Genomic DNA, 14,830 nt, shown 5'->3' on the forward strand with positions numbered 1-14,830 from the left:
TTTTTACCGGGTTTTTTTTCTCAACTTCCTTTTTCCAACGCTATTTTTCCTTCTCTTCTCTTCTCTCTTTTTTTTTTTTGCATTTTTTTTTTCAACTTTACTCTCCTCTTTTCCAACTTGTCACCATCCCACCTTGGTACCACTCTCCTCCTTACTTCATCTTCATTATAAACCTTTCTTTTCTCACCTCGCTGCCTTTATTAAACCCCCTTTCCTTTTTCCTGCCCTCTCCATCTCCCCTTTCTCTTTTTCTTTCCTTCATTTCTCCATCTTCTGCCATCCTTTCTCCTTCTCTTCCTCCCTCCTGTTCTCCTACCCCCCCCCCCTTCCCTCTTCCTGTCTCTGTGCAGCTTCATGTCTCTATGAGGCGCGATCAGAGCTCATGGTAAAGACGATGTAATATGGATGAGGTCGTCTCAAAGGCATCAAACTGCCAGCAAAGCTTCCCAGAAGGCCGAGGGACCGACTTCACATGCAGAAAAAAGCTTAGAGACACTTGTCGACGATCGCTTTTATCCATCCCCCTCCCGTCCCCACACCCCTTCGGCACCAGCTCCCTCTCAGTTTTTATATCTGGTCCTCTGTGTGTGGTTATATGTGGTTTGTTTCCCTTTGAATACGTGCGTCTACGGCGGCCATATTGGCTTTTCAGCAAAACTGGTGGAGAGAAAAATTATCCTTTGAGGTCAGTTTAAACCTAAATATAAATGAAAAATGTTGCACCACCACCTTTTAGTTTCTTTTAGTTTCATTAGGTGAACACCGAAACGAATCAACACAGCGGCAACTGAGTCATCTGAATAACCTGAGGCTGAATATTTAACATACCAAAAGCAACGGGAGCGCAACAAGCAAAGGCAGTTTTCATACGTTCACTGACATTTAAATTGGAAAAACACGAGAACAATTGTATAAACAAAATTAAAATGATAGTAGAGTTCGTACAAAAGGTTTTAACATAGTCCAACAGTAAACAGAAAATGTAAGAAAATCTTCGTCGTACGTTGGTTGAAGGAACAAATTAATATTTTTCAGAGCTGCTATTAACACAGCTCTTATAAAAAAAAAAGAAGTATAAATGAGACAAAAGAGTAATTAATAAAGCAACCCGGTATCACCGCAATGCGTAAAACAGACAGGCCTGTCTGGTACAGCAAAACGTGACATAGCCACGCCTAGCGCTGCCTAAGCGTGAAAGTTACACGTTTTCCTGGAGTGGACTAAAATGAAACCGGCTGCTTGTTTTGAGCCATGTGATTTACAGGAAAATGAAACATTTTGCACTCTTTAAATCACAGAAAGAACTGCCTCGGATGCAGCAATCAATCCACCGTGAAGAATCCAGTTCAAACTTATCTTCGTTTCACCCTACATCACATTATTCAGGTACACTTTAGGACGGTGTGAATCCAACTTTTCCCGTGCAAAACAGCACACTGTGCAAGAAAACACGTGACCTTCAGTAGATCTTATTTCATCTGCTACTTCTCACCTGTTTCACGAACAATATTTCTCTCACCTGATACTTTTGGGAGAAGACTGCAAGGCTGTCAACATATTCCTGAACATCTGACTTCACAGGTGGTAAAAACATGAATGAAAACAACATTAACTTTAAATATTTATCATCCTCATGGGAAGTCATTGTCTTGTGGGAGAATCACAACACAATGAAGACATGTCTATTATTGTTTACTAGAAAAAATAAATACATACTGCACAACATATAGTTGCAAACTATATATTTCTAAAACTGTTTTTTTTTTTACTGGAAAATTTTAACTTTTAAAAAAGAAATACACTTATATTCCAAATTAATTCTTTGTTCATTTTTTTTTAATAGAAATTTGACGTGTTTATTATTTTAGAAATATCAGTTCTTAATTGTATAGCTTTATACATGTTTTTTTTTCGCTGTTCACTGCCGGTTTCACAGAATTAAACAGTATTAATAAACATCTGTTGCGCAATAATGTGATAAATGTGGTGAATTACAAAATTTTAATTAAAATATGCGTCAGAGGAGATTTTAGGGAGCCTATTGGTGTCTGATAGATTGAAATTTAGAAAATAAATACATTAAGAATGTTCACAGGCCTGTAAAATCAGCAATTATAAAGATATTCCAAGTAGATTTATATTCATGCATGCGTATACACTGCGTGCCATAAATGGTTTGCACAGCTGTTGATTTCCTCCAGACTTCGTATAAATAAGAAATCGCTCTTGTACAGCTTAAATTAAGGTCAAGTAAAAACATAAAAAATGCATCCGCCTCCTTCAATGGAGGATAGTCGGAGCGGCCGACAAAGGTGAGAGGTTATTCTGGAAGGCAGGAGAATTATTTATGATGATGTTGCACTTCAAGCAGTCTGCCAATCAATAACATGGCGGCCTTAATCACCCTGACAAAGTTGTATAAAAAAAAAACTACACACACACACACACACACACACACACACACACACACACACACACACACACACACACACACACAGTGACATCTCCCCACAGTCTCAAGCATCCACCAAATGCTATCGTACAAGGGATAGCTATCATCGCAGCATCAAGTATTAATCATGTTTTAGAGAAGGAGAGAGGGAAGGAAAGGAATCCCCGTCTGGCTGCTGTCCCACCAGAGAGACAGAGAGAGGGAGAGTCAGACGCCTCCCAAACCCGCCGTCTCACGGAGACAATGGAGAGGTTTCATTGGACGAAGTGTACAAACACACACACACACACACACACACTGCGAAAATTATCATTAATGTCACTTCAGTTGTCATATTAACCCGGTTAATTGAAGTAAAAAGTTTGTCTAAAAGTTTCAAGAGCTTTTCTTGTCTTATGAGCAAACATTAAAGATGTATACGACTTTAAGTTGAGATTAAAATAGAGTATAGACAGACACCGAGGATGAATTAAACTGATGAAAAAGATCAGCAGCTTGTAAACCTGAGATTTAACACAAAAAAAAACCAACAAAAAAAAAGTACTATTTGAATAATTAAAAAATAGGTGAGGGTTTAATAATTCACCAGTACAAATCAGGGGGAGGAGGGGAGTGATGAATGTTTTAAACACAGCAAGAGAATCTCTAACTGGACACACACACACACACACACACACACACACAGTGTGAGATGTACACACAACAAAGGCCCAGACACAATCCCAGAGGTCATCAAAGGTCATCAAACCACCAAAACAGAGAAGATCCTCTCAGTCAGAGTTGCCGAGACCTCCTGAATGTATGTAAAGCAGCACTGGAGCGAGGAGGGGAATGGGAAATCACTTGCCTTGCAAAAAAAAAAAGGCAAAATGACAAGAAATAAGTCAGGAGCTGGAGCAGAATCCCAAAATATGCAACGTTCAAAAACACAAATGAAAAAAAAAAAACAGCAGAGGGGTTCCAGTTCAACACATCCGGGGTTTTCTGTGTCCGAGCTCTCTCAACATAGCAGAAACGTGCATCTTCTTCGATTGGTGATGACGTCTTTTTTCCAAGACAATTGATCGGATGGGAGGCGATGCTTTTATCTCGAACATAACCTGCTCCAGCTCAGGTTACGTTTGCAGCTTAAATTACCACGGTGATCTAACCAGGTTAAAAACAGAGCTTCCTAACCCACCTGTGAACTCAGGGAGACTCAGTTACCTGCAACCGCTATCCAACATGACAATATGGCAACTGAAGGTGAGCATGCTGGGCTCTAAATACACAACTACCTGATGGGAAAACGAGACACAGGTGGGTAACAGAAACCAGCGGGAAACTAAAGAACGGCAGGAAATAAAGCCCACATGAAGGATTTCAAAATAAAACATTGACATTGCAGATTCCTTTGTCATATTTCTAACATTGTTTAATTTGAGCTCAAAGCTAATTCTTATCGTCAATAACAAATTGAGACCTGAGAGGGAGACGTGATGATCACACGACCAGACGCAGTAACGCACAGTATAAGACCCATGCTGCTCGCTGCAGGTACCGTTAGCGCTGGTGTTCTGTGAAGTTCAGAACACACGCAATCAATCGACCTCATTTTCTGCTGCCGTGCTTCCATTCGCGTTGTTCATTCAGACATCGAAGAAGCTGCAGTACACACTGTTTTATAGGAAACACACACACACACAGATTCAGAACTAAGAAGAGCACCCCTACTCATCCTTCTTTTTTCTTTTTTTTTATCTCCTTCTTTATTCATCTTTTCCTTCCTCACACTCAATGCCTTTATTTCTTTTCTTTTTTTTTCTCCTTTCTAAACCTCCTCCTCTCACCGTTTGTCTCTTCCTCCTCTCATGTTTCTCAGACTATCTCTCTCTCTCTCTCTCTCTCTCTCTCACGTCCATACAGGATGCGGGCGCTGCACCCGTGGTTGCCAGGCAGTAACCACGGAAACATTCTGCATTATTGATGGAGCGATGCTCGCTGCGTCCCACCGAGGAGCACCCAAACTGTCTCCGCAGAGCACAACGAGGCAGCGCTGCTTTCTAACAGGCGGAGAAAAGCAGCAGCCGCGAGGAGTGAAATACACAGAAGACAAATATTAACGGAGAGGTTTCTGCAGAGCAGTTTGGTTCACAGTGAGAATCAGCTGACCGTGATGTCAGTTTTAATTTCGCTGAAGCAGTTTTCTGACAGGACAGGCTTTTCCCAGAGACGTCCTGCTACTGGAATTTAACTTTCACTCATCCTGAATGAACGAGTTAGTGAATTACTCGGCACAGAAAGAGGCTGCTTTAAAATGAGACAATGACAGCATGATCGTGATTATAGTTGTATTTTAATATAAAAACTGATATAATACACCAAAGATCACATCAGCAATGCTTATTTACAAAGCACCTATTAAAATTGATGGTTAAAAAGAGCTTTGAAAAAAGGAAAACATGAAATAATTTCTGTTTAAATCCAGTTACCAATAAAAAATTTGCAGATGATGAAAACTAAATGAGAGAAAAATAATTAATAAAAGATGATAATGCAAAGATATATATATATAAAAAAAAGCATAATAATAAACAGCTTAATTAAAACAAGAATGAAAAACACACCTAAATAAATGTTATATTATTATTATATTCTTCTGGTTATGCATACATACATGCGCACGCACACACACACACACACACACACACACACACACACACACACACACACACACACACACACACACACACAGTGTAAAATGAAATTATATTAAAACCTTTTGGATGTGGATTATCAGAAACAATGGAAAAGAAAATATTAATTTTACAAGTCTATTGCATCACAAGTTATTCTAACATTGAGGAGCCCAAACAGAAGACAAGTTCTGGTGCTTTGAGTCTTAAACTTTGATCAAACAGCAGAATCTCAGACTTCAGCAGGTTGAGAGTAACTCGAAGATATGAATCCAATTAAACAAAAGGCCTAATCTGAAACAAATGAACACAGATACACAGGATGCTCGTGTTGAAGTTGTAGTTTACATCTTTCGGTTCTCAGGTCTGGAAAGTTCAAACTGACAGCTGATAATAAATAAAAAGACCTTTTTGTCCGAATCACAGATGCTTTTCGGTCTCTCTGCCTCCGACAACTAATTGCCAACACTGACGAGCATTGTGAGGTGAAAGGAGATCCATTTGAAGGGACCACTTGGAGGCCTTCCAGCAGCAGCAGGAGTCTTCCAGCCAATCAGCCAACAGGTCGGCCATTTAAACACACTCTAATGGAGCATATCATACTGGAGAAAAAGTTATCACATTTTTTTTTTTAGGCCTGATAGATTGTTAGCCTTAAGTAAACCCTTCAACTCCCAAGCAGTAATTTGTGTTGGCTAATGTTACAAACGCCACTAATAAACGGGTGTTGTGAATTTTCCATAGCCGAGAGGTCATCCTACGTAATTCCCCTAAGAGATTGGACATACAGCACTTTCATAACTTCATTTTATGTGAGTGGGGTAAGACACAAACTCCAGTTTATCTGCATTCCCTTCCGAAGCACCCGCCTTTCATTTTTTTTGTGTCGCCTGCTTGTTTTGTGTCCAGACAGGGCCTCAACCGAACCAGCCAATCAGGTAACACCGTAATTAGTCGTTGCTCGGTGCTTGCAGCCAACCAGCCGGACGGTCAGCCGGTGGGGGGTGGGAGGGGAGGGGGTATGCGGGTGGGTGGGTGGGTGGGGGGGGGGGGGGGGGGGGGCGGAGTGGAGCAGCGTCACTCACCTGTCGTGCCCCAGGCGACACCTCCCTCCTGATCCCCATGATGCAGCTGTCATACCAGCCCCTCCGGTGCTCTCTCTCTCTCTCTCTCTCTCTCTCTCTCTCTCTCTCTCTCTCCATTATCCGCCATCGCCTCGCACCACCTCCACATGCAGCGCTGCTTCTCAATGAGGCCCATTGTGCAGCGCGCGTGCTGTTGCAGAAGTGTCGTCCTCCGCGACCGTCTGCGCTCCGTCAAACAAAGTCTCTCTTCACAAGTCCAGGCGCAAGTTTTGCCTGGCCACCGTGTTGCATGTAACAGTATCCAAGTAGTTCTTCTTCTCTTTAACTTCTCCCGTGCAGCCCTTTAATCAGGGATGTTGATGAATCTGCAGCCATCAGCGAGTGAAAATATGCCACGTACGTTCCAAAAATGTACTCCAATGTCCACGTCCTTCCCTTGATGTAAACGTCAGGTCAAGACCAAAAGCATGCATATTTAGAAGCTGAGCATGCATGCCGCAAAATACCAGTCACTTCTTGTGTGTAGTCCTTCGGTAAAGGTCGAGTTTGCTCCACTTGTTTGAAAAGAAACAACAAAAAGAAAAGAAAAAAAAAAAAAAACATGAAAAAAACAAGAGAGAGAGAGAGAGAGAGAGAGAGCAAATTAGCCGGGAGGGTGGACCGTGTTCAGGCCCCGGGGCCCCAGTGGATGCTCCCTGTGCCTCATCTCCAAGACAAAAAAAACAAAAAAGAAAAAGAAAACCGGCGGAAAAAAAACCAAAACAAGACAGAATGAAAGAAAGAGTGCGAGCGAGTGGGTGCCTCTGCTTTGAGCGGCAAACGGGAGCCTGAGTGAGGAGGAGAGGAGCGAAGCTGGAGAGTTTATATGTGTTCTCTCCCCCTGAACCTGGGGACTGGCTGAATAAATAATACAATAGATATTCTTGTGATGAGGTCTCGGCGCGCCATTCATAATTATTTCATTGTAGCTGTAATGAGAGCGCCGGCCCTCCCGGTGCGCCCTGACTTGGCAGGTGTAGGCCTCTCCAGGAACTGAGGCCCAAAGGTGAGGAGGCGAACCTGCGTTGCGGCGAGGCGCCAGTCCGACATCATTACTGCTTTTCTGTAGAAAACATCTGTTGCACGATGATACCGTGGACGAGCATGACAGGCGATGAGATCCTTTGATAACCGGCTCCCGCGGCAACACTTGCGCAGCGTCCTCAGCAGGCAACCGGTGTTGGCCAAAGGTACTTTTTTAGAATTGATGTTTGTTACATCATCAAACAATCCTGTGTTCAGTGGCATTATTTTTTTACATTTTTTTTTTTTCAACCCAGTAACTCTCCAAAGTGTGTGAAACACCCAGGAGACGACAGAATAATGTGTCAGCGTCACATTTTGGCTTTTCTAGGCATGAAAATGAAGGAGCCAAAGGTTTAGCTACCCGAAAAACAAGGCTGGTTAGGTTTAGGGTGACGGCTATTTTCCCCCGGTTCCGGGTCCGACGCCGCTGACGAAGTGAATCGCCGTCATTAAACTCGATGCTTCATCACATGACCTCCTTCTTCGACCCTCGTCATACACGCGTGTGCTTTTCACGCTTCGGCAAGGCAAAACGTGACACTGTGACGCTGCATCTTCTTGTGGACAGAACGGTGTATTACGTGCTTTACCGGACTGGTTTTACATTAAATACCAATATTTTCTGCAAATAATTACCACATTATGGAAAAGGTCAGACAACAAAAATATAGTTAACAAATTAACTTCAATAAGTGTTTTCAGTTCAATATTTGGTTTAGTGTAAGATATTTTGTCATGAAAAGGTTTCTGTCAGTATTTCTCTCAAGAGATTCATAATTCCTTGAAAAAAAATATAAAAAAAACTGTTTATCTTTACAAAAAAAAAATTATTTTTCTTTTTCTTTGTTTTTGCCTGTGTGTGTTAAATGAAGGGATTTAATTCCTGAAAACCTCTCACATCATCAGTGTACAAGGTAATACACTGTTTATTTCACACACACACACACACACACACACACACACACACACACACACACACACACACCAACAGACAGCGTGCTAAGACACATGGTCCAACACAAAAAACACACACAGACTCCCAGTTGTGCCTCTCGTCCCTCGGGGACGCCGTCTCAAAGCCTTTTGGGGTCCATCGGAGCTACATACATGAGAGAGGGCATTTTTCTCACTAAGCCCCAGTCACACACACACACACGCACACGCACACGCACACACACACGCACACGCACACACACACACACACACACACACACACACACACACACACACACACACACACACACAGACCACCTCTATTGCTTTATGTTTCTCGCCTGCACATACGTCCCGAGGTCTGCCGAGCGAGCACCTTCCGTCCTCTAATCCTGTTAGTGTGAGACGGAGGGCTTCAGAGGGGGAGGGGGAGAGGGAGGTGAGGTCGCGTCGATGTGTGCGTGTGTGTGTGTGTGTGTGTGTGTGTGTGTGTGTGTGTGTGTGTGTGTGTGTGTGTATGGGGGGTTACGGGGTGAAGACAAGCGATGCGGGGAGTATATGGGGACACAAAGACCTCCACCGTCCCTGCACCAGCTGGAGCCCTGAGGTATATGTGAGACCTGAATAACCCCTCTTATATACAGTATATTTATTCATTCATTCATTCATTCATTCATTCATTCATTCATTCATTCATATGTGCTTCTGTGTCCTTGAAAGAGAGGAGAACGAACAGTGTGGTTGTAGGTTTAACTCCCAGTGCGGCCGTCTTTTCCTCCAACGCTGCTGTAAGGAGTTTTAATCAGGACAAAAACCTTTAAGCCTGATTTTACTTGAATCAGAAGTTCATATTGGGAAAGAATTTCAGGTTTTACCGACGCCAAAACAAAACGGCAACATCGAAACTTTCAGATGTAGTTACACTCTTCTCGTTGTCTGAAGTTGCCATCACAATGAAACCCTTTTCACTAACCTGTCTTAGCAGGTGTCAGCTGACCGACAATCCGACTCACCAAGGTGAAACCTTGAAATTTCCTTTCCAATAAACTAGATTCCAACAAGACGAAGGGTTGGTTCATGTTCATGGTCGGTCAGAACCGGTTTAAGACTTACTGTCTATTTGTACTGTCAATGAAGAACCATCTAACACAGCTACAACTACTAATTTTAACACTTTCAAATCTTAACTGGGAGATTTTTTTTTATAGTAATTAAACCCAAATCCAACTGGAAGCTACACCGTGCAGAAGGAAATCTGTTTGAATCCAACCCATGCGTGTTCTTTTAGAAGATAAATTTGCTTAAATGTAACATGTATGAAATCCTGTTACCCAATAAAACTTTAAATCTATGATTAAAATTTCAGCGCCATACCACCCAGCTGTTCTTACGCTCTCTCTTGTCTACTTCCATAACTTTGCTGCAACTATAAGTAGGAACAGTGAAGTTTCCACGCTGAAAACACACCCAACCAGTCTGATCAGCTAATCATAGGGAATAAACACAAATGGCCCCTGGCAATGATTATTAATATTTTACTAAATGAAGAAGAGAAACGGGGAGTCCGGCTCTGAGATGAATCTTATCGGTTTTCTGTCTCTCCTCCCGTCTCCTTTTGGAAAGGTTTCTTCCCCTTATTTAATTCCTGCGGCCACTTTAACCAACACTCCCTCTCTGTCTTCATCAATCCCCCAGAAAAACAGGGCAGCGTTGAACAAACGTGCCAAAAAGAAATCCGAGACAAACTTTTTTAATACGAATCTACAAAGCAAACAGGAGACCACCAAGTTTACGCTTTCACTCCAAAAAGATCATCTTGATCGGAGAAAACAAACAACAGCCGAACTTTAAGTTGCTCATCCCTTATCAAAGCTACGTAACATACACATGTATGTTCCCTTCACCTGCTCCACGCCGTGTCAGTGCAGCAGAGGTTGAGGCTCCGCCCGCAGAGTGACACACAGAGATCAGAGGACAGAAACTGCGACCTGCAACACTCCTGTAAAGAGATCCTCTCACACTGAGCCGGAAAGAAACAGGTGCTCGTAAATTAGGTAAATAACATAAATACAATATTTCCGGCTGGATTGCAACAGCGGGGCGGAGCTATAAAGCGACCGTCGGCCACTCGGTACACCGCAGTTCATCTGAATGCCGCGACTTTTCAAATGAAAAGTCCTCCAGTTTCACACAGGGTCATATACTAGGTTTAGACTTAGACGTGTTTCTTTCATGCACATGCCGTTGAATTTAAGCTGTTGCGATACAAAATGTTCACATGAAAGAAGCTCATTCAGCTGGTTTGGGTGGAGCTCAGCTTTGTGAATAAATGTTACGAAACATGAGTAGCTCTCGGACACTTTTACTTTGTCAAAGTAGCTTTAAGAGGAAAAAAAAAAGTTGCAGAAGTTAAAATAGACCTTTGCCTCTATTTCAGTGACATTTTGCAGGTGAACTCTACGTATCAAGTGCTGATGTCCTGATTCGAAGCTGCATTTGAACTTCGGTAAATTGTTCGTGGTTGCAGAAGCTTTAACAGGATAAAGTTGCAGATGTACTCCAGCTAAGATATTCTCACGCCAGTGAAAACCTTACTGCTCGACCACAAACACCAGAAAAACTTACGTCAGAAAAGACAAATCACCCGGGCTCAAAAACAGGCTCAGATACCTCACAATGGCTTCTTTCTGCTATAATTGATTCTGCTGCCTTGTCGTTTATCCATTTGGAGGTTATTTCCTTCTTGTCGTATCTACATTTGGGAGCCGAGTTGAAACAAAGCCCCGGTACGAGCAGGATCTTCAAATAGCTTTGACACATCTCTTCAGAGTATCACCATCTCTTTTCTTGCTGCTCCCTCCAGTCCCAAACACCAGAGACGTAAGTGTATAAAAATTTTTTTTAAAAAAAGATAAATTTTAATTTACATACATACATACGCGTCTAATCTAATTCCCCCCTCATCTCAGTGACATGTTCATACATCATTTTGTTTGTTTACTTGTTTTCCCCCTTTGTTCAACTGCTCTCTATTCTTGTAGTACAGGCGAGAGAAGAGCTGAGGATTTTGTTTGTATGGAAATGAGTGCGGCGGCCCCCTCTGGGGAGATGCTCAGAAGGTTGAGCTGTTTGATGCCTGGGCTCAGCGGGTTGTTGGGACGTCGTTTTCTTTTCCTCGAGACGTTAAACTCAGGGGGAAGGAGAGGCAGAGAGAGAGGAACGAGCAGGGTGGTGTGAAGACCGAAGGTGAGAGTTCATTCCTTCTTGCCGAAATGGGGGTGAATGAAGTCTCTTTAGTCACTTGTTTTATCGTTTTCCATCTGTTTTTTTGTTGTTGTTTTTTTTACAGCGTATGGTTTCAGTTTTGGGTCAGAAAATGCAAATTGTGTTTCTATAAAATTTCAAACCGCTAAAAACGTAAGGAGTCGGTTCATCGATTTTCCAGTCAGGTGTTATTACACCACAGCAGAAGAAGAGGGCGTAAAGAACTGAACTACGAGAGCGCCAGTCAAACTTCAGATGAAGGAAAAAAAACTATATAAGGTGGTCTTTATTTTGTTTTGTTTTGCATTTCAAAACGGTTTTTCAATGCAAAAAATTTACCAATACAACCAGATCAAAGGTGGGTCTGGAATCATAGTGATGCATGAGTGCTGTGAAGTGCAATACCACCAAGTGCCACTAAGGGGTCGGCTCAAAGAGGCTCTGGCTCCCTAGAGTCCCATTCGATTTCTCTCATGAAATACAAAATCAATGACTTTTTTTTCGACAAGTTGTCATGGAGTTGTTCGATAAAGTCACTCCTTCTTATTAGTTTTCTGGCGGTCCATCTGAAAATAATCTGTCACGAATTAGAAATTAGGCCGCAAAAAAACTGTTTTGGGGGCGTGTCTGTTTTTTGACAAGCCTGTGGTGCAGTCAGGTTTCCCATATTGGTGGGCGGGGCTTAGTGTCCTCGGGTACCCAATCAGATTGAGTCCGATCTTCCACTCGCTCCTCCCCAGATCGTCCAAATATGGTCAAGATGGCGACGGCCAAAATCCGAATTTGAGGCTTCAAAGCGGCCGTTCACAAACCGACGGGTGGCGTCGCTGCTGGTTGCCGCTTGGTTTGGATATAAGTCTCTACATTGAGATGGTTCACGACAAACAACATGTGAGCTCACATCACCACGAGTAAAATCTGGAGAAGTTAAAACATCTGTTAATTCACCTTAGACACTCCTGGCATTTTGATTGTATTTCATTTTAAATCATTTATATTATGAATTTCAGCATGATGCCTGTTTGATTTGACAAAAAAACTGTCTGCATGTTGTTGTTTTGGATGCTGGATTCGGGATTGTTTCCCAGCAGAACCTGCTTCCTCTCAGTTCGACTCTGCTTGGTTCAGTTCGGCATGACAGCAGTCCCCTTGTACACAGTGAGTAAACAGGCCCGCGGTTATAAAGCTTTTACACGCCAATCCTGCCCAACATTCCCTTTATGTGCAAGTGCTGCAGGGCTCAGATGCATAATACATGAGCACTCAGTTAATCTATTGATCCAAAATATGTCTTCTCTCTTTCTCTGTCTCATTTACTATCTGTCTTTCTTTCATTCAGTCATTCCCTCTCTTTTTGCCTCTTGCTCGCTGTTTTTTCTCTTCTGCTCTAGTTCCATCAACGGGACGAGTTTCAGCACGTGGACAAACACAACCGGGGATTGGAGGAAGAGATGAGGGCGAGACATACATCAAAAGGTGGAGATAATGAAAAGTGTAACCATGAAAAATGCAGAAACCGTGAATAAGAAATGACCCTGCGAGAGAACACTGGTCAGAACAAAAAGAGCACAATAACAACAACAAAAAACAACTATGTGATGATGAATGAATACAGAAACAGGGAAAGTGGCGCTGACGGCGAGCCCAGTCTCGAATCAGGATGTAAACAACACGACCGTCGAAAATACCACAAAATGTAAGCAGATACAAGAAGAGATGGCAGCATCAGTCCTCTTAGCTACAGGTTGAAGCACAGAGCCTGGTCAGATTCAACAAGAAATGTGAAAAAAAAAAAAACTTCCATGAAACTACTGAAAATGGTGCCAAACAATAACTCTTACAAACCCTGCCCATAAAATACATGAAAGATATTCAAGAGGTTTCCAATGTAACAAAAACGAAAAGTAATGAGGGTCAAATAGACCTGAAAAGTCTGCACAAAGTTGCCACACTTAAGTTTTACCAAAGGAATTAAATGGTAAGATTAGAATTTAACAGACAAAGCTGCACAACCAAAACAGGGCGCCATCTTGCTAGTTCGGAGCAGGAAGTGACCATATTTGGGCGATCTGGGCGGGAGGAGCGAGTGGTGGATCTGACTCGATTTCATTAGAAACCCAACAATACTACGTCTCAACCACCGATAGCTGTAACCTGACTGCACTACAGGCCTGTCAATCAAACAGACACCTCCCCCCCCATAAAAGCGGCTATTGAGGCAAATTTTCAAATGGACCACCAGAAAACTAATAAGGACTGACTTTAGCTACATACCCGAAATAACAAATAAATTAATAAATGAAAAAGATTTTTAGGTAGAATAGGGGAGCGACCATTAATAAAAATGTTGCTGTTTGTTTTTTTATGATCAGCTGTATTCGTTGAAATAAATTAGTGAGATGTCGGTGTGTTATTTCAGGGCACAGATGCACTATATCATATACTGTATGTTTTATTTCGATCACATTTGAACGAAGGGGTTGCGACTGGATCACAGGTCGTAATAATGAATGTTTACAGACCTCACTCCAGAAAACAAAATCATATTTTGGCTCTCTGCTCCTCCTAATTAGCCGGCGAAGTGATTTTCTCGTTGCGTTTTAACAATTTATCTGTTGCATATTTTCACACTGTCTCTTACATCACAAAAGCATCTCCATGCTCCTTTAACCAAAGTGAAGTTGACAATAAAAAAAAACACTCATCTGGCCTCTCGCTGAGTAAAGACTTGTGAACTAATGGATTGAGCACACCCACACTCAAGTCCACAAAAAAAGTTATTTTGGAGGCAGCCCCTAATGGCCCTTGGTGGTATTGCACTTTAAAGGCACTTATGCATTGGCTTTACTTTTCAGATCTGAAGACTACGGACATTTATATATACAGTCTATATACTCAACAGAGCAGAAACAAAACTATAGAAGACAAAAAGAAAACATTCAGCAATGTGGTGGGATGAGAAGGAAAACTCCTCCAACGATTATTCGACAAGTGTGACGCCTCGGATCTTAGGAGAAGTGTTAACATATCTCAACCCTTCTCAAAGTTTGAAATGTTCACCGTACCAATGAGCTGACTTTGTTTCCAATCAGTCAGTTCACTAATCAGTCAAAGGTGGATGAACATCAGACAGTCTCCAGATGTAGGCTGTTGTTCTGTTAAACAGTTCTCGGTTGAGTTGTTATTCAGCTCTGTGCTGCTGAAAAATACAAATATTACCCGAAGCAGTTGATAAAATGATGAAAATTTTGTAGCCAAACATTAAAACTGTAGTAATTCTTACAACTGTTCTTGAAACTGCCAATATAATCACATGCAGCTGTGCTGAGAACATTAAAAGTGGGCAAGTTTGACTG

Source organism: Embiotoca jacksoni, unplaced genomic scaffold (genome assembly GCF_022577435.1).
Source record: "Embiotoca jacksoni isolate LCO1_2020_lvr unplaced genomic scaffold, fEmbJac1.0.p SCAF_13, whole genome shotgun sequence".
In the NCBI taxonomy this organism is placed as follows: Eukaryota; Metazoa; Chordata; class Actinopteri; family Embiotocidae; genus Embiotoca; species Embiotoca jacksoni.